Here is a 24,155-nt window from a genome sequence, read left to right on the forward strand (position 1 = left end):
TCCACCTGGTACAGCCAGAAGAGGACTGGTCACCCCTCAGAGCCTGGTTCCTCTCTAGGTTTCTAATCTCTACCTGGTACAGCCAGAAGAGGACTGGCCACCCCTCAGACTGGTTCCTCTCTAGGTTTTTAATCTCCACCTGGTACAGCCAGAAGAGGACAGGCCACCCCTCAGAGCCTGGTTCCTCTCTAGGTTTCTAATCTCTACCTGGTACAGCCAGAAGAGGACTGGTCACCCCTCAGAGCCTGGTTCCTCTCTAGGTTTCTAATCTCTACCTGGTACAGCCAGAAGAGGACTGGCCACCCCTCAGACTGGTTCCTCTCTAGGTTTTTAATCTCCACCTGGTACAGCCAGAAGAGGACAGGCCACCCCTCAGAGCCTGGTTCCTCTTTAGGTTTCTAATCTCTACCTGGTACAGCCAGAAGAGGACAGGCCACCCCTCAGACTGGTTCTCTGTAGGTTTCTAATCTCCACCTGGTACAGCCAGAAGAGGACAGGCCACCCCTCAGACTGGTTCTCTCTAGGTTTCTAATCTCCACCTGGTACAGCCAGAAGAGGACAGGCCACCCCTCAGACTGGTTCTCTCTAGGTTTATAATCTCCACCTGGTACAGCCAGAAGAGGACAGGCCACCCCTCAGACTGGTTCTCTCTAGGTTTATAATCTCCACCTGGTACAGCCAGAAGAGGACAGGCCACCCCTCAGACTGGTTCTCTCTAGGTTTCTAATCTCCACCTCGTACAGCCAGAAGAGGACTGGCCACCCCTCAGTGCCTGGCTCCTCTCTAGGTTTATAATCTCTACCTGGTACAGCCAGAAGAGGACTGGCCACCCCTCAGAGCCTGGTTCCTCTCTAGGTTTCTAATCTCTACCTGGTACAGCCAGAAGGGGACTGGCCACCCCTCAGTGCCTGGCTCCTCTCTAGGTTTATAATCTCTACCTGGTACAGCCAGAAGAGGACTGGCCACCCCTCAGAGCCTGGTTCCTCTCTAGGTTTCTAATCTCTACCTGGTACAGCCAGAAGGGGACTGGCCACCCCTCAGTGCCTGGCTCCTCTCTAGGTTTATAATCTCTACCTGGTACAGCCAGAAGAGGACTGGCCTCCTCTCAGAGCCTGGTTCCTCTCTAGGTTTATAATCTCCACCTGGTACAGCCAGAAGAGGACTGGCCTCCTCTCAGAGCCTGGTTCCTCTCTCTAGGTTTATAATCTCTACCTGGTACAGCCAGAAGAGGACTGGTCACCCCTCAGTGCCTGGCTCCTCTAGGTTTATAATCTCTACCTGGTACAACCAGAAGAGGACTGGCCTCCTCTCAGAGCCTGGTTCCTCTCTCTAGGTTTATAATCTCTACCTGGTATAACCAGAAGGGGCCTGGACATTTAGAAATTCCACTTAGGCATCACTTTTCACAATTCTGCCACGTTCCATACTGTTGTTTCTCATTGACAACAGGACCTGAGTTTGGTGATTCTGTTGTTTATCATTGACAACAGGAAGTTTGGTGATGTAGGCTACAATAGCCAGCGCAGCACCAACGTGAAGCCTGCACCATGTGTACTGTACGTGTGACCTCAATACCTGTGAGAGCAGTGTGAATAGTGTCACAGTTAGTAATTAATATCTTCATGCATCGTTCCGTCTTGTTAGATTGGTTACCATCAGTTCCCTGTGGACCTGAACATTGACCTCATGGCACATTACATTTACATTTTAGTCATTTAGCAGACGCTCTTATCCAGAGCGACTTACAGTAGAGTGCATACATTTATTACATTTTTACATACTGAGACAAGGATATCCCTACCGGCCAAACCCTCCCTACCGGCCAAACCCTCCCTACCGGCCAAACCCTCCCTAACCCGGACGACGCTATGCCAATTGTGCGTCGCCCCACGGATCTCCCGGTTGCGGCCGGCTGCAACAGAGCCTGGGCGCGAACCCAGCCCAGCCTGGGCGCGAACCCAGAGACTCTGGTGGCGCAGCTAGCACTGCGATGCAGTGCCCTAGACCACTGCGCCACCCGGGAGACACACACACACACACACACACACACACACACACACACACACACACACACACACACACACACACACACACACACACACACACACACACACACACACACACACACACACACACACACACACACACACACACACACACACACACACACACACACACACACACACACACACACACACACACACAAACTAAACAGACCCTTTTCATGTCATCATATGCAGTCTTTTTTGATCTCTAACTCTGTTGCCTGGCTGTGACTGATTCTCCTGCTCTGTACTGTAGATGGCAGACTCACTGTACAGTACAATCCACCGCCCGAGTCAATATTGCTATTGAACCAGTCCTCAGCCTATAAACACAGTCTACAGGAGCAGTGACCTGAACAATTCATGGGTTGTATATTCCGTCACGATATTGTTTTGAAAGTTTGTTTTTTGGACTGATGTCCGACTGAGCATTCTACTTCAATGCATCGTCAATGAGAGCTGATGAAGATTTCATCAAAACTGCATTACAGTGGCTTGGAAATACAATGCTATTCAACAGGAGATAAATAAAAATGCAATATAACGTTAGCTAGCTAGCTAAGATTGAGGGGAGGACACTTGATTTTTTTACTAGCTAACGTTAGCATTGCTAGCTATTTTAGACTAAAGTTGCTAGCTTATGACAACATTGCCATCTTGTCTAAAGTAAATTTGACAACATGATAATGCAGGCAAAGTTGTTTTCCTACTAAATATTTGACAATTTCACCAATGAATGACTGGGCTTCATTTCTCCGTCCAGAATGACTGGGCTTATTACAACTTTAAGCCACCACTATCGCACTATAACGTTCATAACAATGGCATGACACGGAGGTGCAACCTGTGAAGAGAAATAACAAAGGGGGGAAAAACCAGGGAAACTCCACTCCGGAACTTCCATCAGGCCTCTGCCCTAAATTGGAATCTTTGAGAGATGATATAATGTTTGGAATCATTGTCCTTGAATACCAGTCATAGTTCTTACGTAACTTCATCCTGTTTAGAATGGTAGATTGGATCCAGTGTAGATACCAGGTCCTACTCCTTAGGTAGAATTTCACATACAAACTGATTTATAGAATCTCTGAGCACAAACTGGATTACCCCTTCGTCCCAGACTCTCCCTGTCTGCACACAGGTCCACAGGAGAGGGGTTTTCCACTAGGTTCTAGGTATACTGAGCCGTACTGAGTCAGGTGTTGCAGGCGTCTCTTTAATTGATACACAGGTTAAAATACAGACGTAATACATTCATTGGCCTCAGTGTTTTGTTTTTTGTTTTTTTACAGACAGAGTTTTCATAGAAAAAAAGAGAAAAAACCATCCATTGATATGCTGGCGTGATAAATCTATAGTTAAATGGCTGCATTCACTGTCACAGATTAGACCTTTCACTGAAAGTACAGATATCTGGAGAAAACACATGTTTCCCTCTGGCTTCACTTCAAATAAACTAATATAGTCCAGTAGCACAGCAACACTCCAGAGAAGCATAAGGAATATATACACAGTACACAAGAACAGGTAGTACTAGTAGTAACAGAACATGTAGTACTAGTAGTAACAGAACATGTAGTACTAGTAGTAACAACACCTGTAGTACTAGTAGTAACAGAACATGTAGTACTAGTAGTAACAGAACATGTAGTACTAGTAGTAACAGAACATGTAGTACTAGTAGTAACAGAACACGTAGTACTAGTAGTAACAACACCTGTAGTACTAGTAGTAACAGAACATGTAGTACTAGTAGTAACATACCACGTAGTACTAGTAGTAACAACACCTGTAGTACTAGTAGTAACAGAACATGTAGTACTAGTAGTAACAGAACATGTAGTACTAGTAGTAGCAAAACATGTAGTACTAGTAGTAACATACCACGTAGTACTAGTAGTAACAACACCTGTAGTACTAGTAGTAACAGAACATGTAGTACTAGTAGTAACAGAACATGTAGTACTAGCAGTAACAACACCTGTAGTACTAGTAGTAACAGAACATGTAGTACTAGTAGTAACAGAACATGTAGTACTAGTAGTAACAGAACATGTAGTACTAGCAGTAACAGAACATGTAGTACTAGTAGTAACAGAACATGCAGTACTAGTAGTAACAGCACATGTAGTACTAGTAGTAACAGAACATGCAGTACTAGTAGTAACAGAACATGTAGTACTAGTAGTAACAGAACATGTAGTACTAGTAGTAACAGAACATGTAGTACTAGTAGTAACAACACCTGTAGTACTAGTAGTAACAGAACATGTAGTACTAGTAGTAACAGAACATGTAGTACTAGTAGTAACATAACATGTAGTACTAGCAGTAACAACACCTGTAGTACTAGTAGTAACAGAACATGTAGTACTAGTAGTAACAGAACACGTAGTACTAGTAGTAACAGAACATGTAGTACTAGTAGTAACAGAACATGTAGTACTAGTAGTAACAACACCTGTAGTACTAGTAGTAACAGAACATGTAGTACTAGTAGTAACAGAACATGTAGTACTAGTAGTAACATAACATGTAGTACTAGCAGTAACAACACCTGTAGTACTAGTAGTAACAGAACATGTAGTACTAGTAGTAACAGAACACGTAGTACTAGTAGTAACAACACCTGTAGTACTAGTAGTAACAGAACATGTAGTACTAGTAGTAACATACCACGTAGTACTAGTAGTAACAACACCTGTAGTACTAGTAGTAACAGAACATGTAGTACTAGTAGTAACAGAACATGTAGTACTAGTAGTAGCAAAACATGTAGTACTAGTAGTAACATACCACGTAGTACTAGTAGTAACAACACCTGTAGTACTAGTAGTAACAGAACATGTAGTACTAGTAGTAACAGAACATGTAGTACTAGCAGTAACAACACCTGTAGTACTAGTAGTAACAGAACATGTAGTACTAGTAGTAACAGAACATGTAGTACTAGTAGTAACAGAACATGTAGTACTAGCAGTAACAGAACATGTAGTACTAGTAGTAACAGAACATGCAGTACTAGTAGTAACAGAACATGTAGTACTAGTAGTAACAGAACATGCAGTACTAGTAGTAACAGAACATGTAGTACTAGTAGTAACAGAACATGTAGTACTAGTAGTAACAGAACATGTAGTACTAGTAGTAACAACACCTGTAGTACTAGTAGTAACAGAACATGTAGTACTAGTAGTAACAGAACATGTAGTACTAGTAGTAACATAACATGTAGTACTAGCAGTAACAACACCTGTAGTACTAGTAGTAACAGAACATGTAGTACTAGTAGTAACAGAACACGTAGTACTAGTAGTAACAGAACATGTAGTACTAGTAGTAACAGAACATGTAGTACTAGTAGTAACAACACCTGTAGTACTAGTAGTAACAGAACATGTAGTACTAGTAGTAACAGAACATGTAGTACTAGTAGTAACATAACATGTAGTACTAGCAGTAACAACACCTGTAGTACTAGTAGTAACAGAACATGTAGTACTAGTAGTAACAGAACACGTAGTACTAGTAGTAACAGAACATGTAGTACTAGTAGTAACAGAACATGCAGTACTAGTAGTAACAGAACATGCAGTACTAGTAGTAACAGAACATGTAGTACTAGTAGTAACAGAACATGTAGTACTAGCAGTAACAGAACATGTAGTACTAGTAGTAACAGAACATGTAGTACTAGTAGTAACAGAACATGTAGTACTAGTAGTAACAGAACATGCAGTACTAGTAGTAACAGAACATGTAGTACTAGCAGTAACAACACCTGTAGTACTAGTAGTAACAGAACACGTAGTACTAGTAGTAACAGAACATGTAGTACTAGTAGTAACAGAACATGTAGTACTAGCAGTAACAGAACATGTAGTACTAGTAGTAACAGAACATGCAGTACTAGTAGTAACAGAACATGTAGTACTAGCAGTAACAACACCTGTAGTACTAGTAGTAACAGAACACGTAGTACTAGTAGTAACAGAACATGTAGTACTAGTAGTAACAGAACATGCAGTACTAGCAGTAACAGAACATGTAGTACTAGCAGTAACAACCCCTGTAGTACTAGTAGTAACAGAACACGTAGTACTAGTAGTAACAGAACATGTAGTACTAGTAGTAACAGAACATGCAGTACTAGTAGTAACAGAACATGTAGTACTAGCAGTAACAGAACATGTAGTACTAGTAGTAACAGAACATGCAGTACTAGTAGTAACAGAACATGTAGTACTAGCAGTAACAACACCTGTAGTACTAGTAGTAACAGAACACGTAGTACTAGTAGTAACAGAACATGTAGTACTAGTAGTAACAGAACATGTAGTACTAGCAGTAACAGAACATGTAGTACTAGCAGTAACAGAACATGTAGTACTAGTAGTAACAGAACATGTAGTACTAGTAGTAACAGAACATGCAGTACTAGTAGTAACAGAACATGTAGTACTAGTAGTAACAGAACATGTAGTACTAGTAGTAACAGAACATGTAGTACTAGTAGTAACAACACCTGTAGTACTAGTAGTAACAGAACATGTAGTACTAGTAGTAACAGAACATGTAGTACTAGTAGTAACATAACATGTAGTACTAGCAGTAACAACACCTGTAGTACTAGTAGTAACAGAACATGTAGTACTAGTAGTAACAGAACACGTAGTACTAGTAGTAACAGAACATGTAGTACTAGTAGTAACAGAACATGTAGTACTAGTAGTAACAACACCTGTAGTACTAGTAGTAACAGAACATGTAGTACTAGTAGTAACAGAACATGTAGTACTAGTAGTAACATAACATGTAGTACTAGCAGTAACAACACCTGTAGTACTAGTAGTAACAGAACATGTAGTACTAGTAGTAACAGAACACGTAGTACTAGTAGTAACAACACCTGTAGTACTAGTAGTAACAGAACATGTAGTACTAGTAGTAACATACCACGTAGTACTAGTAGTAACAACACCTGTAGTACTAGTAGTAACAGAACATGTAGTACTAGTAGTAACAGAACATGTAGTACTAGTAGTAGCAAAACATGTAGTACTAGTAGTAACATACCACGTAGTACTAGTAGTAACAACACCTGTAGTACTAGTAGTAACAGAACATGTAGTACTAGTAGTAACAGAACATGTAGTACTAGCAGTAACAACACCTGTAGTACTAGTAGTAACAGAACATGTAGTACTAGTAGTAACAGAACATGTAGTACTAGTAGTAACAGAACATGTAGTACTAGCAGTAACAGAACATGTAGTACTAGTAGTAACAGAACATGCAGTACTAGTAGTAACAGAACATGTAGTACTAGTAGTAACAGAACATGCAGTACTAGTAGTAACAGAACATGTAGTACTAGTAGTAACAGAACATGTAGTACTAGTAGTAACAGAACATGTAGTACTAGTAGTAACAACACCTGTAGTACTAGTAGTAACAGAACATGTAGTACTAGTAGTAACAGAACATGTAGTACTAGTAGTAACATAACATGTAGTACTAGCAGTAACAACACCTGTAGTACTAGTAGTAACAGAACATGTAGTACTAGTAGTAACAGAACACGTAGTACTAGTAGTAACAGAACATGTAGTACTAGTAGTAACAGAACATGTAGTACTAGTAGTAACAACACCTGTAGTACTAGTAGTAACAGAACATGTAGTACTAGTAGTAACAGAACATGTAGTACTAGTAGTAACATAACATGTAGTACTAGCAGTAACAACACCTGTAGTACTAGTAGTAACAGAACATGTAGTACTAGTAGTAACAGAACACGTAGTACTAGTAGTAACAGAACATGTAGTACTAGTAGTAACAGAACATGCAGTACTAGTAGTAACAGAACATGCAGTACTAGTAGTAACAGAACATGTAGTACTAGTAGTAACAGAACATGTAGTACTAGCAGTAACAGAACATGTAGTACAAGTAGTAACAGAACATGTAGTACTAGTAGTAACAGAACATGTAGTACTAGTAGTAACAGAACATGCAGTACTAGTAGTAACAGAACATGTAGTACTAGCAGTAACAACACCTGTAGTACTAGTAGTAACAGAACACGTAGTACTAGTAGTAACAGAACATGTAGTACTAGTAGTAACAGAACATGTAGTACTAGCAGTAACAGAACATGTAGTACTAGTAGTAACAGAACATGCAGTACTAGTAGTAACAGAACATGTAGTACTAGCAGTAACAACACCTGTAGTACTAGTAGTAACAGAACACGTAGTACTAGTAGTAACAGAACATGTAGTACTAGTAGTAACAGAACATGCAGTACTAGCAGTAACAGAACATGTAGTACTAGCAGTAACAACCCCTGTAGTACTAGTAGTAACAGAACACGTAGTACTAGTAGTAACAGAACATGTAGTACTAGTAGTAACAGAACATGCAGTACTAGTAGTAACAGAACATGTAGTACTAGCAGTAACAGAACATGTAGTACTAGTAGTAACAGAACATGCAGTACTAGTAGTAACAGAACATGTAGTACTAGCAGTAACAACACCTGTAGTACTAGTAGTAACAGAACACGTAGTACTAGTAGTAACAGAACATGTAGTACTAGTAGTAACATAACATGTAGTACTAGCAGTAACAGAACATGTAGTACTAGCAGTAACAGAACATGTAGTACTAGTAGTAACAGAACATGCAGTACTAGTAGTAACAGAACATGTAGTACTAGCAGTAACAGAACATGTAGTACTAGTAGTAACAGAACATGCAGTACTAGTAGTAACAGAACATGTAGTACTAGCAGTAACAACACCTGTAGTACTAGTAGTAACAGAACACGTAGTACTAGTAGTAACAGAACATGTAGTACTAGTAGTAACAGAACATGTAGTACTAGCAGTAACAGAACATGTAGTACTAGCAGTAACAGAACATGTAGTACTAGTAGTAACAGAACATGTAGTACTAGCAGTAACAGAACATGTAGTACTAGCAGTAACAGAACATGTAGTACTAGCAGTAACAGAACATGTAGTACTAGTAGTAACAGAACATGTAGTACTAGTAGTAACAGAACATGCAGTACTAGTAGTAACAGAACATGTAGTACTAGTAGTAACAGAACATGTAGTACTAGTAGTAACAGAACATGTAGTACTAGTAGTAACAACACCTGTAGTACTAGTAGTAACAGAACATGTAGTACTAGTAGTAACAGAACATGTAGTACTAGTAGTAACATAACATGTAGTACTAGCAGTAACAACACCTGTAGTACTAGTAGTAACAGAACATGTAGTACTAGTAGTAACAGAACACGTAGTACTAGTAGTAACAGAACATGTAGTACTAGTAGTAACAGAACATGTAGTACTAGTAGTAACATAACATGTAGTACTAGCAGTAACAACACCTGTAGTACTAGTAGTAACAGAACATGTAGTACTAGTAGTAACAGAACACGTAGTACTAGTAGTAACAGAACATGTAGTACTAGTAGTAACAGAACATGCAGTACTAGTAGTAACAGAACATGCAGTACTAGTAGTAACAGAACATGTAGTACTAGTAGTAACAGAACATGTAGTACTAGCAGTAACAGAACATGTAGTACTAGTAGTAACAGAACATGTAGTACTAGTAGTAACAGAACATGTAGTACTAGTAGTAACAGAACATGTAGTACTAGTAGTAACAGAACATGTAGTACTAGCAGTAACAGAACATGTAGTACTAGTAGTAACAGAACATGCAGTACTAGTAGTAACAGAACATGTAGTACTAGCAGTAACAACACCTGTAGTACTAGTAGTAACAGAACACGTAGTACTAGTAGTAACAGAACATGTAGTACTAGTAGTAACAGAACATGCAGTACTAGCAGTAACAGAACATGTAGTACTAGCAGTAACAACCCCTGTAGTACTAGTAGTAACAGAACACGTAGTACTAGTAGTAACAGAACATGTAGTACTAGTAGTAACAGAACATGCAGTACTAGTAGTAACAGAACATGTAGTACTAGCAGTAACAGAACATGTAGTACTAGTAGTAACAGAACATGCAGTACTAGTAGTAACAGAACATGTAGTACTAGCAGTAACAACACCTGTAGTACTAGTAGTAACAGAACACGTAGTACTAGTAGTAACAGAACATGTAGTACTAGTAGTAACAGAACATGTAGTACTAGCAGTAACAGAACATGTAGTACTAGCAGTAACAGAACATGTAGTACTAGTAGTAACAGAACATGTAGTACTAGTAGTAACAGAACATGCAGTACTAGTAGTAACAGAACATGTAGTACTAGTAGTAACAGAACATGTAGTACTAGTAGTAACAGAACATGTAGTACTAGTAGTAACAACACCTGTAGTACTAGTAGTAACAGAACATGTAGTACTAGTAGTAACAGAACATGTAGTACTAGTAGTAACATAACATGTAGTACTAGCAGTAACAACACCTGTAGTACTAGTAGTAACAGAACATGTAGTACTAGTAGTAACAGAACACGTAGTACTAGTAGTAACAGAACATGTAGTACTAGTAGTAACAGAACATGTAGTACTAGTAGTAACAACACCTGTAGTACTAGTAGTAACAGAACATGTAGTACTAGTAGTAACAGAACATGTAGTACTAGTAGTAACATAACATGTAGTACTAGCAGTAACAACACCTGTAGTACTAGTAGTAACAGAACATGTAGTACTAGTAGTAACAGAACACGTAGTACTAGTAGTAACAACACCTGTAGTACTAGTAGTAACAGAACATGTAGTACTAGTAGTAACATACCACGTAGTACTAGTAGTAACAACACCTGTAGTACTAGTAGTAACAGAACATGTAGTACTAGTAGTAACAGAACATGTAGTACTAGTAGTAGCAAAACATGTAGTACTAGTAGTAACATACCACGTAGTACTAGTAGTAACAACACCTGTAGTACTAGTAGTAACAGAACATGTAGTACTAGTAGTAACAGAACATGTAGTACTAGCAGTAACAACACCTGTAGTACTAGTAGTAACAGAACATGTAGTACTAGTAGTAACAGAACATGTAGTACTAGTAGTAACAGAACATGTAGTACTAGCAGTAACAGAACATGTAGTACTAGTAGTAACAGAACATGCAGTACTAGTAGTAACAGAACATGTAGTACTAGTAGTAACAGAACATGCAGTACTAGTAGTAACAGAACATGTAGTACTAGTAGTAACAGAACATGTAGTACTAGTAGTAACAGAACATGTAGTACTAGTAGTAACAGAACATGTAGTACTAGTAGTAACAGAACATGTAGTACTAGTAGTAACAGAACATGCAGTACTAGTAGTAACAGAACATGTAGTACTAGCAGTAACAACACCTGTAGTACTAGTAGTAACAGAACACGTAGTACTAGTAGTAACAGAACATGTAGTACTAGTAGTAACAGAACATGTAGTACTAGCAGTAACAGAACATGTAGTACTAGTAGTAACAGAACATGCAGTACTAGTAGTAACAGAACATGTAGTACTAGCAGTAACAACACCTGTAGTACTAGTAGTAACAGAACACGTAGTACTAGTAGTAACAGAACATGTAGTACTAGTAATAACAGAACATGCAGTACTAGCAGTAACAGAACATGTAGTACTAGCAGTAACAACCCCTGTAGTACTAGTAGTAACAGAACACGTAGTACTAGTAGTAACAGAACATGTAGTACTAGTAGTAACAGAACATGCAGTACTAGTAGTAACAGAACATGTAGTACTAGCAGTAACAGAACATGTAGTACTAGTAGTAACAGAACATGCAGTACTAGTAGTAACAGAACATGTAGTACTAGCAGTAACAACACCTGTAGTACTAGTAGTAACAGAACACGTAGTACTAGTAGTAACAGAACATGTAGTACTAGTAGTAACAGAACATGTAGTACTAGCAGTAACAGAACATGTAGTACTAGCAGTAACAGAACATGTAGTACTAGTAGTAACAGAACATGTAGTACTAGCAGTAACAGAACATGTAGTACTAGCAGTAACAGAACATGTAGTACTAGCAGTAACAGAACATGTAGTACTAGTAGTAACAGAACATGTAGTACTAGTAGTAACAGAACATGTAGTACTAGCAGCAACAGAACATGTAGTACTAGCAGTAACAGAACATGTAGTACTAGCAGCAACAGAACATGCAGTACTAGCAGTAACAGAACATCTAGTACTAGCAGCAACAGAACATGCAGTACTAGCAGCAACAGAGGAAGTAAATATTCTCCCCAACTGAATATTGGACACAATTCTAAGTCAATCAAATTGTTGACAGTAATCCAAAGTAGATGGTGAAATACACAACCAACATGGAACATGTCAGAACATGTCTAAGGGAATATGGCTACAAGCAAAAACAGCTCAAGAGGCTAAAGCCAGTAAACGTGACATCAAGACGGTAAATGTAGTCACGGTAACGCATGTGTGTGTGTATGTAGTTCCTGGCGGTCTGATTACTTCCTCAGCTCCTGCGGAGGCCCCTCCCCAGGATGTAGTCCTCCAGGCCCCGTAGCTCTTCCATGGCCTTGTCCAGAGTCGCCCTCTCAGACAGCTCAACCACCTGCACAACCATACAGAACAGACGAGATGGTGTTAGCTGGAGGAACCTGTCTGGGCTTCTGCTTCGCTTGCTCTTTTAGGTTTAGGCTGGGTAACTGTAGAGCTCTTTAGGTTTAGGCTGGGTAACTGTAGAGCTCTATGGGTTTAGGCTGGGTAACTATAGAGCTCTTTGGGTTTAGGCTGGGTAACTATAGAGCTCTTTGGGTTTAGGCTGGGTAACTGTAGAGCTCTATGGGTTTAGGCTGGGTAACTGTAGAGCTCTTTAGGTTTAGGCTGGGTAACTGTAGAGCTCTATGGGTTTAGGCTGGGTAACTGTAGAGCTCTTTGGGTTTAGGCTGGGTAACTGTAGAGCTCTTTAGGTTTAGGCTGGGTAATTGTAGAGCTCTCTGTGTTTAGGCTGGGTAACAGTAGAGCTCATCGGGTTTAGGCTGGGTAACTGTAGAGCTCTTTAGGTTTAGGATGGGTAACTGTAGAGCTCTTTAGGTTTAGGCTGGGTAACTGTAGAGCTCTTTGGGTTTAGGCTGGGTAACTGTAGAGCTCTTTGGGTTTAGGCTGGGTAACTGTAGAGCTCTTTGGGTTTAGGCTGGGTAACTATAGAGCTCTTTGGGTTTAGGCTGGGTAACTGTAGAGCTCTTTTAGGTGTAGGCTGGGTAACTGTAGAGCTCTTTTAGGTTTAGGCTGGGTAACTGTAGAGCTCTTTTAGGTTTAGGCTGGGTAATTATAGAGCTCTTTGGGTTTAGGCTGGGTAACTGTAGAGCCCTTTGGGTTTAGGCTGGGTAACTATAGAGCTCTTTGGGTTTAGGCTGGGTAACTATAGAGCTCTTTGGGTGTAGGCTGGGTAACTGTAGAGCTCTTTGGGTTTAGGCTGGGTAACTATAGAGCTCTTTGGGTTTAGGCTGGGTAACTGTAGAGCCCTTTGGGTTTAGGCTGGGTAACTATAGAGCTCTATGGGTTTAGGCTGGGTAACTGTAGAGCTCTTTGGGTTTAGGCTGGGTAACTGTAGAGCTCTTTGGGTTTAGGCTGGGTAACTGTAGAGCTCTATGGGTTTAGGCTGGGTAACTGTAGAGCTCTTTAGGTTTAGGCTGGGTAACTGTAGAGCTCTTTGGGTTTAGGCTGGGTAACTGTAGAGCTCTTATGTTCAGGCTGGGTAACTGTAGAGCTCTTATGTTCAGGCTGGGTAACTGTAGAGCTCTTTTAGGTTTAGGCTGGGTAACTGTAGAGCTCTATGGGTTTAGGCTTGGTAACTGTAGAGCTCTTTAGGTTTAGGCTGGGTAACTGTAGAGCTCTTTGGGTTTAGGCTGGGTAACTGTAGAGCTCTATGGGTTTAGGCTGGGTAACTGTAGAGCTCTTATGTTCAGGCTGGGTAACTGTAGAGCTCTTTGGGTTTAGGCTGGGTAACTGTAGAGCTCTTTTAGGTTTAGGCTGGGTAACTGTAGAGCTCTTTGGGTTTAGGCTGGGTAACTGTAGAGCTCTTTGGGTTTAGGCTGGGTAACTGTAGAGCTCTCTGGGTTTAGGCTAGGTAACTATAGAGCTCTTTGGGTTTAGGCTGGGTAACTGTAGAGCCCTTTGTGACAACAGTACTTCTGATGTAAAAGAAAGGGCTTTATAAAAAAAAAAATTGATTGATTGAGGAACCTAGAAACAAGCTATTAAGGCCAGTCAATGACACATGCTTGCACAGTCTAGCTGTAACACACAGTGACGTTCTGTAACCTATCTGGAGTGTTATTGATGTGCGATCACTATGGATGAAGAGGTTAACGAGGAACCCCACCTTTTTACTGGCGGCCTTCATGTGATCACTATGGATTAAGAGGTTAACGAGGAACCCCACCTTTTTACTGGCGGCCTTCATGTGATCACTATGGATTAAGAGGTTAACGTGGAACCCCACCTTTTTACTGGCGGCCTTCAGTCTCTGCAGCTGCAGAATGGCTGCGTCCTTGGACAGCAGCTCCAAGTCTTCCTCTATCTTAGACTGGAAAATAAACACAGTAAGTTAGCAATGTTTAGGTTGTCGTATCATTACCTTGTGCTCGACGTGTCCCGTGCGGTTGTTTATTTTTGCAGTTGTGTATGTTTTCTGTGTCTTTGTGTTTGATTGTCGGTGCAGTCCTGTTGTTTACCTCGTTCACTGGCTTCCCAGCAGCTTCCTGGTCCAGCTTTTCACAGATCTTTACCTGCAATCAATCAATCAGACAATCAAACAATCATATCTGTTTAAAAAGCTTGTACTTTTGTCAGCCATTTGTCACACATTGCTTTGACAGATTAGTGTGAGAGTCTTCTCTACAGACATTAGCTGTGTTCTAGTGCAGTGTAACAGAATCACTGAAACACAAAAAGGGCCACAGGAAATCCTGTCTGTGTTTGAGTCTCTACCTTCACATGGTTCACGCATTCACATAGGAAGTGTCCCAAAAATGGCACCCTATTTCATATATAGTACATTACCCTATGGATCCTGGTCAAAAGTAGTGCACAATGTAGGGAATAGGGTGCCATTTGGGAGGCAGTTATAATGTTTGAGACCCTTACTGGGTGAACGCATTCCTTCACTTCATCCAGCAGGCCACCAAGGTCAGGATAATTTCTGTCTTGTCTCTGGAGAACTTCCCGATAAAAATCCATGATTTTGAGCAGGACACAGCCGTGGTACTGGACATGGGAGAGAACAGGAGAATGGACATTGTGTTAGTAAATGTGCTGCCGAGGTCGAGCACGATGGACGTGGTGTTGATGGAACTTCTTCATTGCACTCATTCGTCTCAGACTCATGCATGATCCCAGAGCCTGCACCAATAAATCAATCAATCACATGTATTTTTTTAAAGCCCTTTTCACATCAGCCGATGTCACAATGTGCTTTACAGAAACCCAGTCTAAAACCACAAAGAGCAAGCTACGCAGAGGCAAAAGCACAGTGGCAAAACTCCCGACAAGTCAGGAACCTAGAGAGGAACCGGGCTCTGAGGGGTGGCCTGTCCTCTTCTGGCTGTACCAGGTGGAGATTAAAAACCTAGAGAGGAACCAGGCTCTGAGGGGTGGCCAGTCCTCTTCTGGCTGTACCAGGTGGAGATTAAAAACCTAGAGAGGAACCAGGCTCTGAGGGGTGGCCAGTCCTCTTCTGGCTGTACCAGGTAGAGATTAGAAACCTTGAGAGGAACCAGGCTTTGAGGGGTGGCCTGTCCTCTTCTGTGTCAGTCCTTACCTTCTTGTGCTTCTTGATCTTGTCAAAGGTGACTGTCTTTAACAGGATCCTGCCATCATGAGACGTGTTTGTCTAGTGAAGGAAACGACAGGTACAGCATGTCAATCCGCTGTACAGACTCATTCACACATGACCCATCAAAATAGAATCTATCTCTGGTTAGCCATTGAGAGTGTAATGACCCATCAAAATAGAATCTATCTCTGGTTAGCCATTGAGAGTGTAATGACCCATCAAAATAGAATCTATCTCTGGTTAGCCATTGGGAGTGTAATGACCCATCAAAATAGAATCTATCTCTGGTTAGCCATTGGGAGTGTAATGACCCATCAAAATAGAATCTATCTCTGGTTAGCCATTGGGAGTGTAATGACCCATCAAAATAGAATCTATCTCTGGTTAGCCATTGAGAGTGTAATGACCCATCAAAATAGAATCTATCTCTGGTTAGCCATTGGGAGTGTAATGACCCATCAAAATAGAATCTATCTCTGGTTAGCCATTGAGAGTGTAATGACCCATCAAAATATAATCTATCTCTGGTTAGCCATTGGGAGTGTAATGACCCATCAAAATAGAATGTATCTCTGGTTAGCCATTGAGAGTGTAATGACCCATCAAAATAGAATCTATCTCTGGTTAGCCATTGGGAGTGTAATGACCCATCAAAATAGAATCTATCTCTGGTTAGCCATTGGGAGTGTAATGACCCATCAAAATAGAATCTATCTCTGGTTAGCCATTGGGAAGGGTACCCATTATTTTACCACTCAAACCTCAAGTTCCAAGCCCTGTCCATAGATGATATTTCTATACATTGAACTGCATCACAAGCCGCAGGGACACACTGAATGGTGTCAGGAGGATCCATTGTGGAGGCCCTGCGACATCTGACGCTGATAGTGACACATTACACATTTTGCCGTACAACGCTTCAGTAAAGATGTGTTGCTGTTATACACGCGTGTATTTCCTGTTATACACATGTGTATTTCCTGTTATACACGTGTGTATTTCCTGTTATACACGAGTGTATTTCCTGTTATACACGAGTGTATTTCCTGTTATACACATGTGTATTTCCTGTTATACACGCGTGTATTTCCTGTTATACACATGTGTATTTCCTGTTATACACATGTGTATTTCCTGTTATACACACACGTGTATTTCCTGTTATACACACGTGTATTTCCTGTTATACACATGTGTATTTCCTGTTATACACACGTGTATTTCCTGTTATACACACGTGTATTTCCTGTTATACACACGTGTATTTCCTGTTATACACATGTGTATTTCCTGTTATACACATGTGTATTTCCTGTTATACACGTGTGTATTTCCTGTTATACACACGTGTATTTCCTGTTATACACACACGTGTATTTCCTGTTATACACACGTGTATTTCCTGTTATACACATGTGTATTTCCTGTTATACACACGTGTATTTCCTGTTATACACACGTGTATTTCCTGTTATACCCACGTGTATTCCCTGTTATACACGCGTGCATTTCCTGTTATACACGCGTGTATTTCCTGTTATACACATGTGTATTTCCTGTTATACACATGTGTATTTCCTGTTATACACGTGTGTATTTCCTGTTATACACGTGTGTATTTCCTGTTATACATGCGTGTATTTCCTGTTATACATGCGTGTATTTCCTGTTATACAGATGTGTATTTCCTGTTATACACGTGTGTATTTCCTGTTATACACGTGTGTATTTCCTGTTATACATGCGTGTATTTCCTGTTATACATGCGTGTATTTCCTGTTATACAGATGTGTATTTCCTGTTATACACATGTGTATTTCCTGTTATACACATGTGTATTTCCTGTTATACACATGTGTATTTCCTGTTATACACATGTGTATTTCCTGTTATACACGTGTGTATTTCCTGTTATACACATGTGTATTTCCTGTTATACAGTAGTCACATTACTCCTCCAGGTTAAACATTTAGACATCAAGTGACCAAAGAGCGTTTTGAAACACAGTGTGGCTACATTGGCCAACAGTTTACATTACAGTGTTCTTACTACACTGTCTGTGGCAGTGCAGTGTAATAACTATAGTGTGATACTATTTAGTAACATTTTTATTTCACCTTTATTTAACCAGGTTAGGCCAGTTGAGAACAAGTTCTCATTTACAACTGCGACCTGGCCAAGATAAAGCAAAGCAGTTCGACAAAAACAACAACACACAGTTACACATAAACAAACGTACAGTCGATAATACAATAGAAACATCTGTATACAGTGTGTGCAAATTAAGTAAGGAGGTAAGGCAATAAATAGGCCAATAGTGGCGAAGTAATTACAATTTAGCAAATTACACTGGAGTGATAGCTGTGCAGATGAGGATGTGCAAGTAGAAATACTGGTGTGCAAAAGAGCAGAAAAACAAATGTGGGGATGAGGTAGGTAGTTGGTTGGATGGGCTATTTACAGATGGGCTGTGTACAGGTACAGTGATCGGAGCTCTGACAGCTGACGCTTAAAGTTAGTGAGGGATATATAAGTCTCCAACTTCAGTGATTTTTGCAATTCGTTCCAGTCATTGGCAGCAGAGAACTGGAAGGAAAGACGGCCAAAAGAGGTGTTGGCTTTGGGGATGACCAGTGCAATATACCTGCTGGAGCGCGTGCTACAGGTGGGTGTTGCTATGGTGACCAGTGAGCATGAGATAAGGCGGCAGCTTTACCTAGCAAAGACCCACGAGAGCATACCGGTCGCAGTGGTGGGTAGTATATGGGGCTTTGGTGACAAAACGGATGGCACTGTGATAGACTGCATCCAATTTGCTAAGTAGAGTGTTGGAGACTATTTTGAAAATGACATCGCCGAAGTCAAGGATCGGTAGGATAGTCAGTTTTACGAGGGTATGTTTGGCAGCGTGAGTGAAGAAGACTTTTTTTTCTGGAAAGATGGATTTTTAAAAGTAGAAGCTCTAACTGTTTGGGCTTAGACCTGGATAGTATAACAGAACTCTGCAGGTTATCGCTACAGTAGATTGCAATTCTGCCCCATTTAGCAGTTCTGTCTTGATGAAAAATGTTGTAATTGGGGATGGAATCCTACAATGTCTTTGGGGGAGAGGTCCTGATGTACAGTGTACTGTATATATAGAGACATATACAGTCGTTTACTAATGAAGACAGTATATATAGAGAGATATACAGTAGTGTACTAATGAAGACAGTATATACAGTATAGAGATATATACAGTAGTGTACTGATGAAGACAGTATATATAGAGAGATATACAGTAGTGTACTAATGAAGACAGTATATATAGAGAGATATACAGTAGTGTACTAATGAAGACAGTATATATAGAGATATATACAGTCGTTTACTAATGAAGACAGTATATATAGAGAGATATACAGTAGTGTACTGATGAAGACAGTATATACAGTATAGAGAGATATACAGTAGTGTACTGATGAAGACAGTATATACAGTATAGAGAGATATACAGTAGTGTACTGATGAAGACAGTATATATAGAGATATATACAGTAGTGTACTGATGAAGACAGTATATACAGAGATATATACAGTAGTGTACTGATGAAGACAGTATATATAGAGAGATATACAGTAGTGTACTGATGAAGACAGTATATAGGGATATACAGTAGTGTACTAATGAAGACAGTATAGAGAGATATACAGTAGTGTACTGATGAAGACAGTATATAGGGATATACAGTAGTGTACTGATGAAGACAGTATAGAGAGATATACAGTAGTGTACTAATGAAGACAGTAAGAGAGATATACAGTAGTGTACTGATGAAGACAGTAAGAGAGATATACAGTAGTGTACTGATGAAGACAGTATATAGGGATATACAGTAGTGTACTGATGAAGACAGTATATAGGGATATACAGTAGTGTACTGATGAAGACAGTATAGAGATATATACAGTAGTGTACTGATGAAGACAGTATAGAGATATACAGTAGTGTACTGATGAAGACAGTATAGAGATATACAGTAGTGTACTGATGAAGACAGTAAGAGATATATACAGTAGTGTACTGATGAAGACAGTATAGAGAGATATACAGTAGTGTACTGATGAAGACAGTATAGAGAGATATACAGTAGTGTACTAATGAAGACAGTAAGAGAGATATACAGTAGTGTACTGATGAAGACAGTAAGAGAGATATACAGTAGTGTACTGATGAAGACAGTATAGAGATATACAGTAGTGTACTGATGAAGACAGTATAGAGATATATACAGTAGTGTACTGATGAAGACAGTATAGAGAGATATACAGTAGTGTACTGATGAAGACAGTATAGAGAGATATACAGTAGTGTACTGATGAAGACAGTATAGAGATATACAGTAGTGTACTGATGAAGACAGTATAGAGATATATACAGTAGTGTACTGATGAAGACAGTATAGAGATATACAGTAGTCTGCTGATGAAGACAGTATAGAGAGATATACAGTAGTGTACTGATGAAGACAGTATAGAGATATATACAGTAGTGTACTGATGAAGACAGTATAGAGAGATATACAGTAGTGTACTGATGAAGACAGTATAGAGATATATACAGTAGTGTACTGATGAAGACAGTATAGAGATATATACAGTAGTCTGCTGATGAAGACAGTATAGAGAGATATACAGTAGTGTACTGATGAAGACAGTATAGAGATATATACAGTAGTGTACTGATGAAGACAGTATAGAGATATACAGTAGTCTGCTGATGAAGACAGTATAGAGATATATACAGTAGTGTACTGATGAAGACAGTATAGAGAGATATACAGTAGTCTGCTGATGAAGACAGTATAGAGATATACAGTAGTGTACTGATGAAGACAGTATAGAGATATATACAGTAGTGTACTGATGAAGACAGTATAGAGATATACAGTAGTCTGCTGATGAAGACAGTATAGAGAGATATACAGTAGTGTACTGATGAAGACAGTATAGAGATATATACAGTAGTGTACTGATGAAGACAGTATAGAGAGATATACAGTAGTCTGCTGATGAAGACAGTATAGAGATATACAGTAGTGTACTGATGAAGACAGTATAGAGATATATACAGTAGTGTACTGATGAAGACAGTATAGAGATATACAGTAGTGTACTGATGAAGACAGTATAGAGAGATATACAGTAGTCTGCTGATGAAGACAGTATAGAGAGATATACAGTAGTGTACTGATGAAGACAGTATATATAGAGACATATACAGTAGTGTACTGATGAAGACAGTATAGAGATATACAGTAGTCTGCTGATGAAGACAGTATAGAGATATATACAGTAGTGTACTGATGAAGACAGTATAGAGATATACAGTAGTCTGCTGATGAAGACAGTATAGAGATATACACAGTAGTCTGCTGATGAAGACAGTATAGAGATATATACAGTAGTGTACTGATGAAGACAGTATAGAGATATACAGTAGTGTACTAATGAAGACAGTATAGAGATATACAGTAGTGTACTGATGAAGACAGTATAGATATATACAGTAGTGTACTGATGAAGACAGTATAGAGAGATATACAGTAGTCTGCTGATGAAGACAGTATAGAGATATACAGTAGTGTACTGATGAAGACAGTATAGAGAGATATACAGTAGTGTACTGATGAAGACAGTAAGAGATATATACAGTAGTGTACTGATGAAGACAGTATAGAGAGATATACAGTAGTCTGCTGATGAAGACAGTATAGAGATATACAGTAGTCTGCTGATGAAGACAGTATAGAGATATACAGTAGTGTACTGATGAAGACAGTATAGAGAGATATACAGTAGTGTACTGATGAAGACAGTAAGAGATATATACAGTAGTGTACTGATGAAGACAGTATAGAGATATACAGTAGTGTACTGATGAAGACAGTATAGAGATATACAGTAGTCTGCTGATGAAGACAGTATAGAGATATACAGTAGTGTACTGATGAAGACAGTATAGAGATATATACAGTAGTGTACTGATGAAGACAGTATAGAGAGATATACAGTAGTGTACTAATGAAGACAGTATAGAGAGATATACAGTAGTGTACTGATGAAGACAGTATAGAGAGATACAGTAGTCTGCTGATGAAGACAGTATAGAGATATACAGTAGTCTGCTGATGAAGACAGTATAGAGAGATATACAGTAGTGTACTGATGAAGACAGTATAGAGATATACAGTAGTGTACTGATGAAGACAGTATAGATATATACAGTAGTGTACTGATGAAGACAGTAAGAGATATACAGTAGTGTACTGATGAAGACAGTATAGAGATATATACAGTAGTGTACTGATGAAGACAGTATAGAGATATACAGTAGTGTACTGATGAAGACAGTATAGATATATACAGTAGTGTACTGATGAAGACAGTAAGAGATATACAGTAGTGTACTGATGAAGACAGTATAGAGATATACAGTAGTGTACTGATGAAGACAGTATAGAGATATATACAGTAGTGTACTGATGAAGACAGTATATATAGAGACATATACAGTAGTGTACTGATGAAGACAGTATAGAGAGATATACAGTAGTCTGCTGATGAAGACAGTATAGAGATATACAGTAGTGTACTGATGAAGACAGTATAGAGATATACAGTAGTGTACTGATGAAGACAGTATAGAGATATATACAGTAGTGTACTGATGAAGACAGTATATATAGAGACATATACAGTAGTGTACTGATGAAGACAGTATAGAGAGATATACAGTAGTCTGCTGATGAAGACAGTATAGAGATATACAGTAGTCTACTGATGAAGACAGTATAGAGAGATATACAGTAGTGTACTGATGAAGACAGTATAGAGATATATACAGTAGTGTACTGATGAAGACAGTATAGAGATATATACAGTAGTGTACTGATGAAGACAGTATAGAGAGATATATACAGTAGTCTGCTGATGAAGACAGTATAGAGATATATACAGTAGTGTACTGATGAAGACAGTATAGAGATATACAGTAGTCTGCTGATGAAGACAGTATAGAGAGATATACAGTAGTGTACTGATGAAGACAGTATAGAGATATACAGTAGTGTACTGATGAAGACAGTATAGAGATATATACAGTAGTCTGCTGATGAAGACAGTATACAGTTGGCAGGTCGATTAGGACATCGACAGATTATTTCACTTATGATTCACTGTATCACAATTCCAGTGGGTCATAAATGTACATTCACTAAGTTGACTGTGCCTTTAAACAGCTTGGAAAATTCCAGAAAATGATGTCATGGCTTTAGAAGCTTCTGATAGGCCAATTGACATAATTTGAGTCAATTGAAGGTGTACCTGTGGATGTATTTCAAGGCCTACCTTCAAACTCAGTGCCTCTTTGCTTGACATCATGGGAAAATCAAAAGAAATCAGCCAAGACCTCAGAAAAAAACGTGTAGACCTGCACAAGTCTGGTTCCTCCTTGGGAGCAATTTCCAAACGCCTGAAGGTACCACATTCATCTGTACAAACAATAGTACGCAAGTATAAACACCACGGGACCATGCAGCCATCATACCGCTCAGGAAGGAGACGTGTTCTGTCTCCTAGAGATTAACGTGCTTTGGTGCAAAAAGTGCAAATCAATCCCAGAACAACAGCAAAGGACCTTGTGAAGATGCTGGAGGAAACAGGTACAAAAGTATCTATATCCACAGTAAAACGAGTCCTATATCGACCTAACCTGAAAGGTCGCTCAGCAAGGAAGAAGCCACTGCTCCAAAACTGCCATAAAAAAGACAGACTACGGTTTGCAACTGCACATGGGGACAAAGATCGTACTTTTTGGAGAAATGTCCTCTGGTCTGATGAAACAAAAATAGAACTGTTTGGCCATGATGACCATCGTTATGTTTGGAGGAAAAAAGGGGAGGCTTGCAAGCCAAAGAACACCATCCCAACCGTGGAACAAGGGGGTGGCAGCATCATGTTGTGGGGGTACTTTGCTGCAGGAGGGACTGGTGCACTTCACAAAATAGATGGCATCATGAGAAGGGAAATTATGTGGATTTATTGAAGCAACATCTCAAGACATCAGTCAGGAAGTTAAAGCTTGGTCGCAAATGGGTCTTCCAAATGGACAATGACCCCAAGCATACTTCCAAAGAACTGAAAAAGCGTGTGCGAGCAAGGAGGCCTACAAACCTGACTCAGTTACACCAGCTCTGTCAGCAGGAATGGGCCAAAATTCACCCAATTTATTGTGG

The sequence above is a fragment of the Salvelinus namaycush genome, chromosome 6 (genome assembly GCF_016432855.1).
Source record: "Salvelinus namaycush isolate Seneca chromosome 6, SaNama_1.0, whole genome shotgun sequence".
In the NCBI taxonomy this organism is placed as follows: domain Eukaryota; kingdom Metazoa; phylum Chordata; class Actinopteri; order Salmoniformes; family Salmonidae; genus Salvelinus; species Salvelinus namaycush.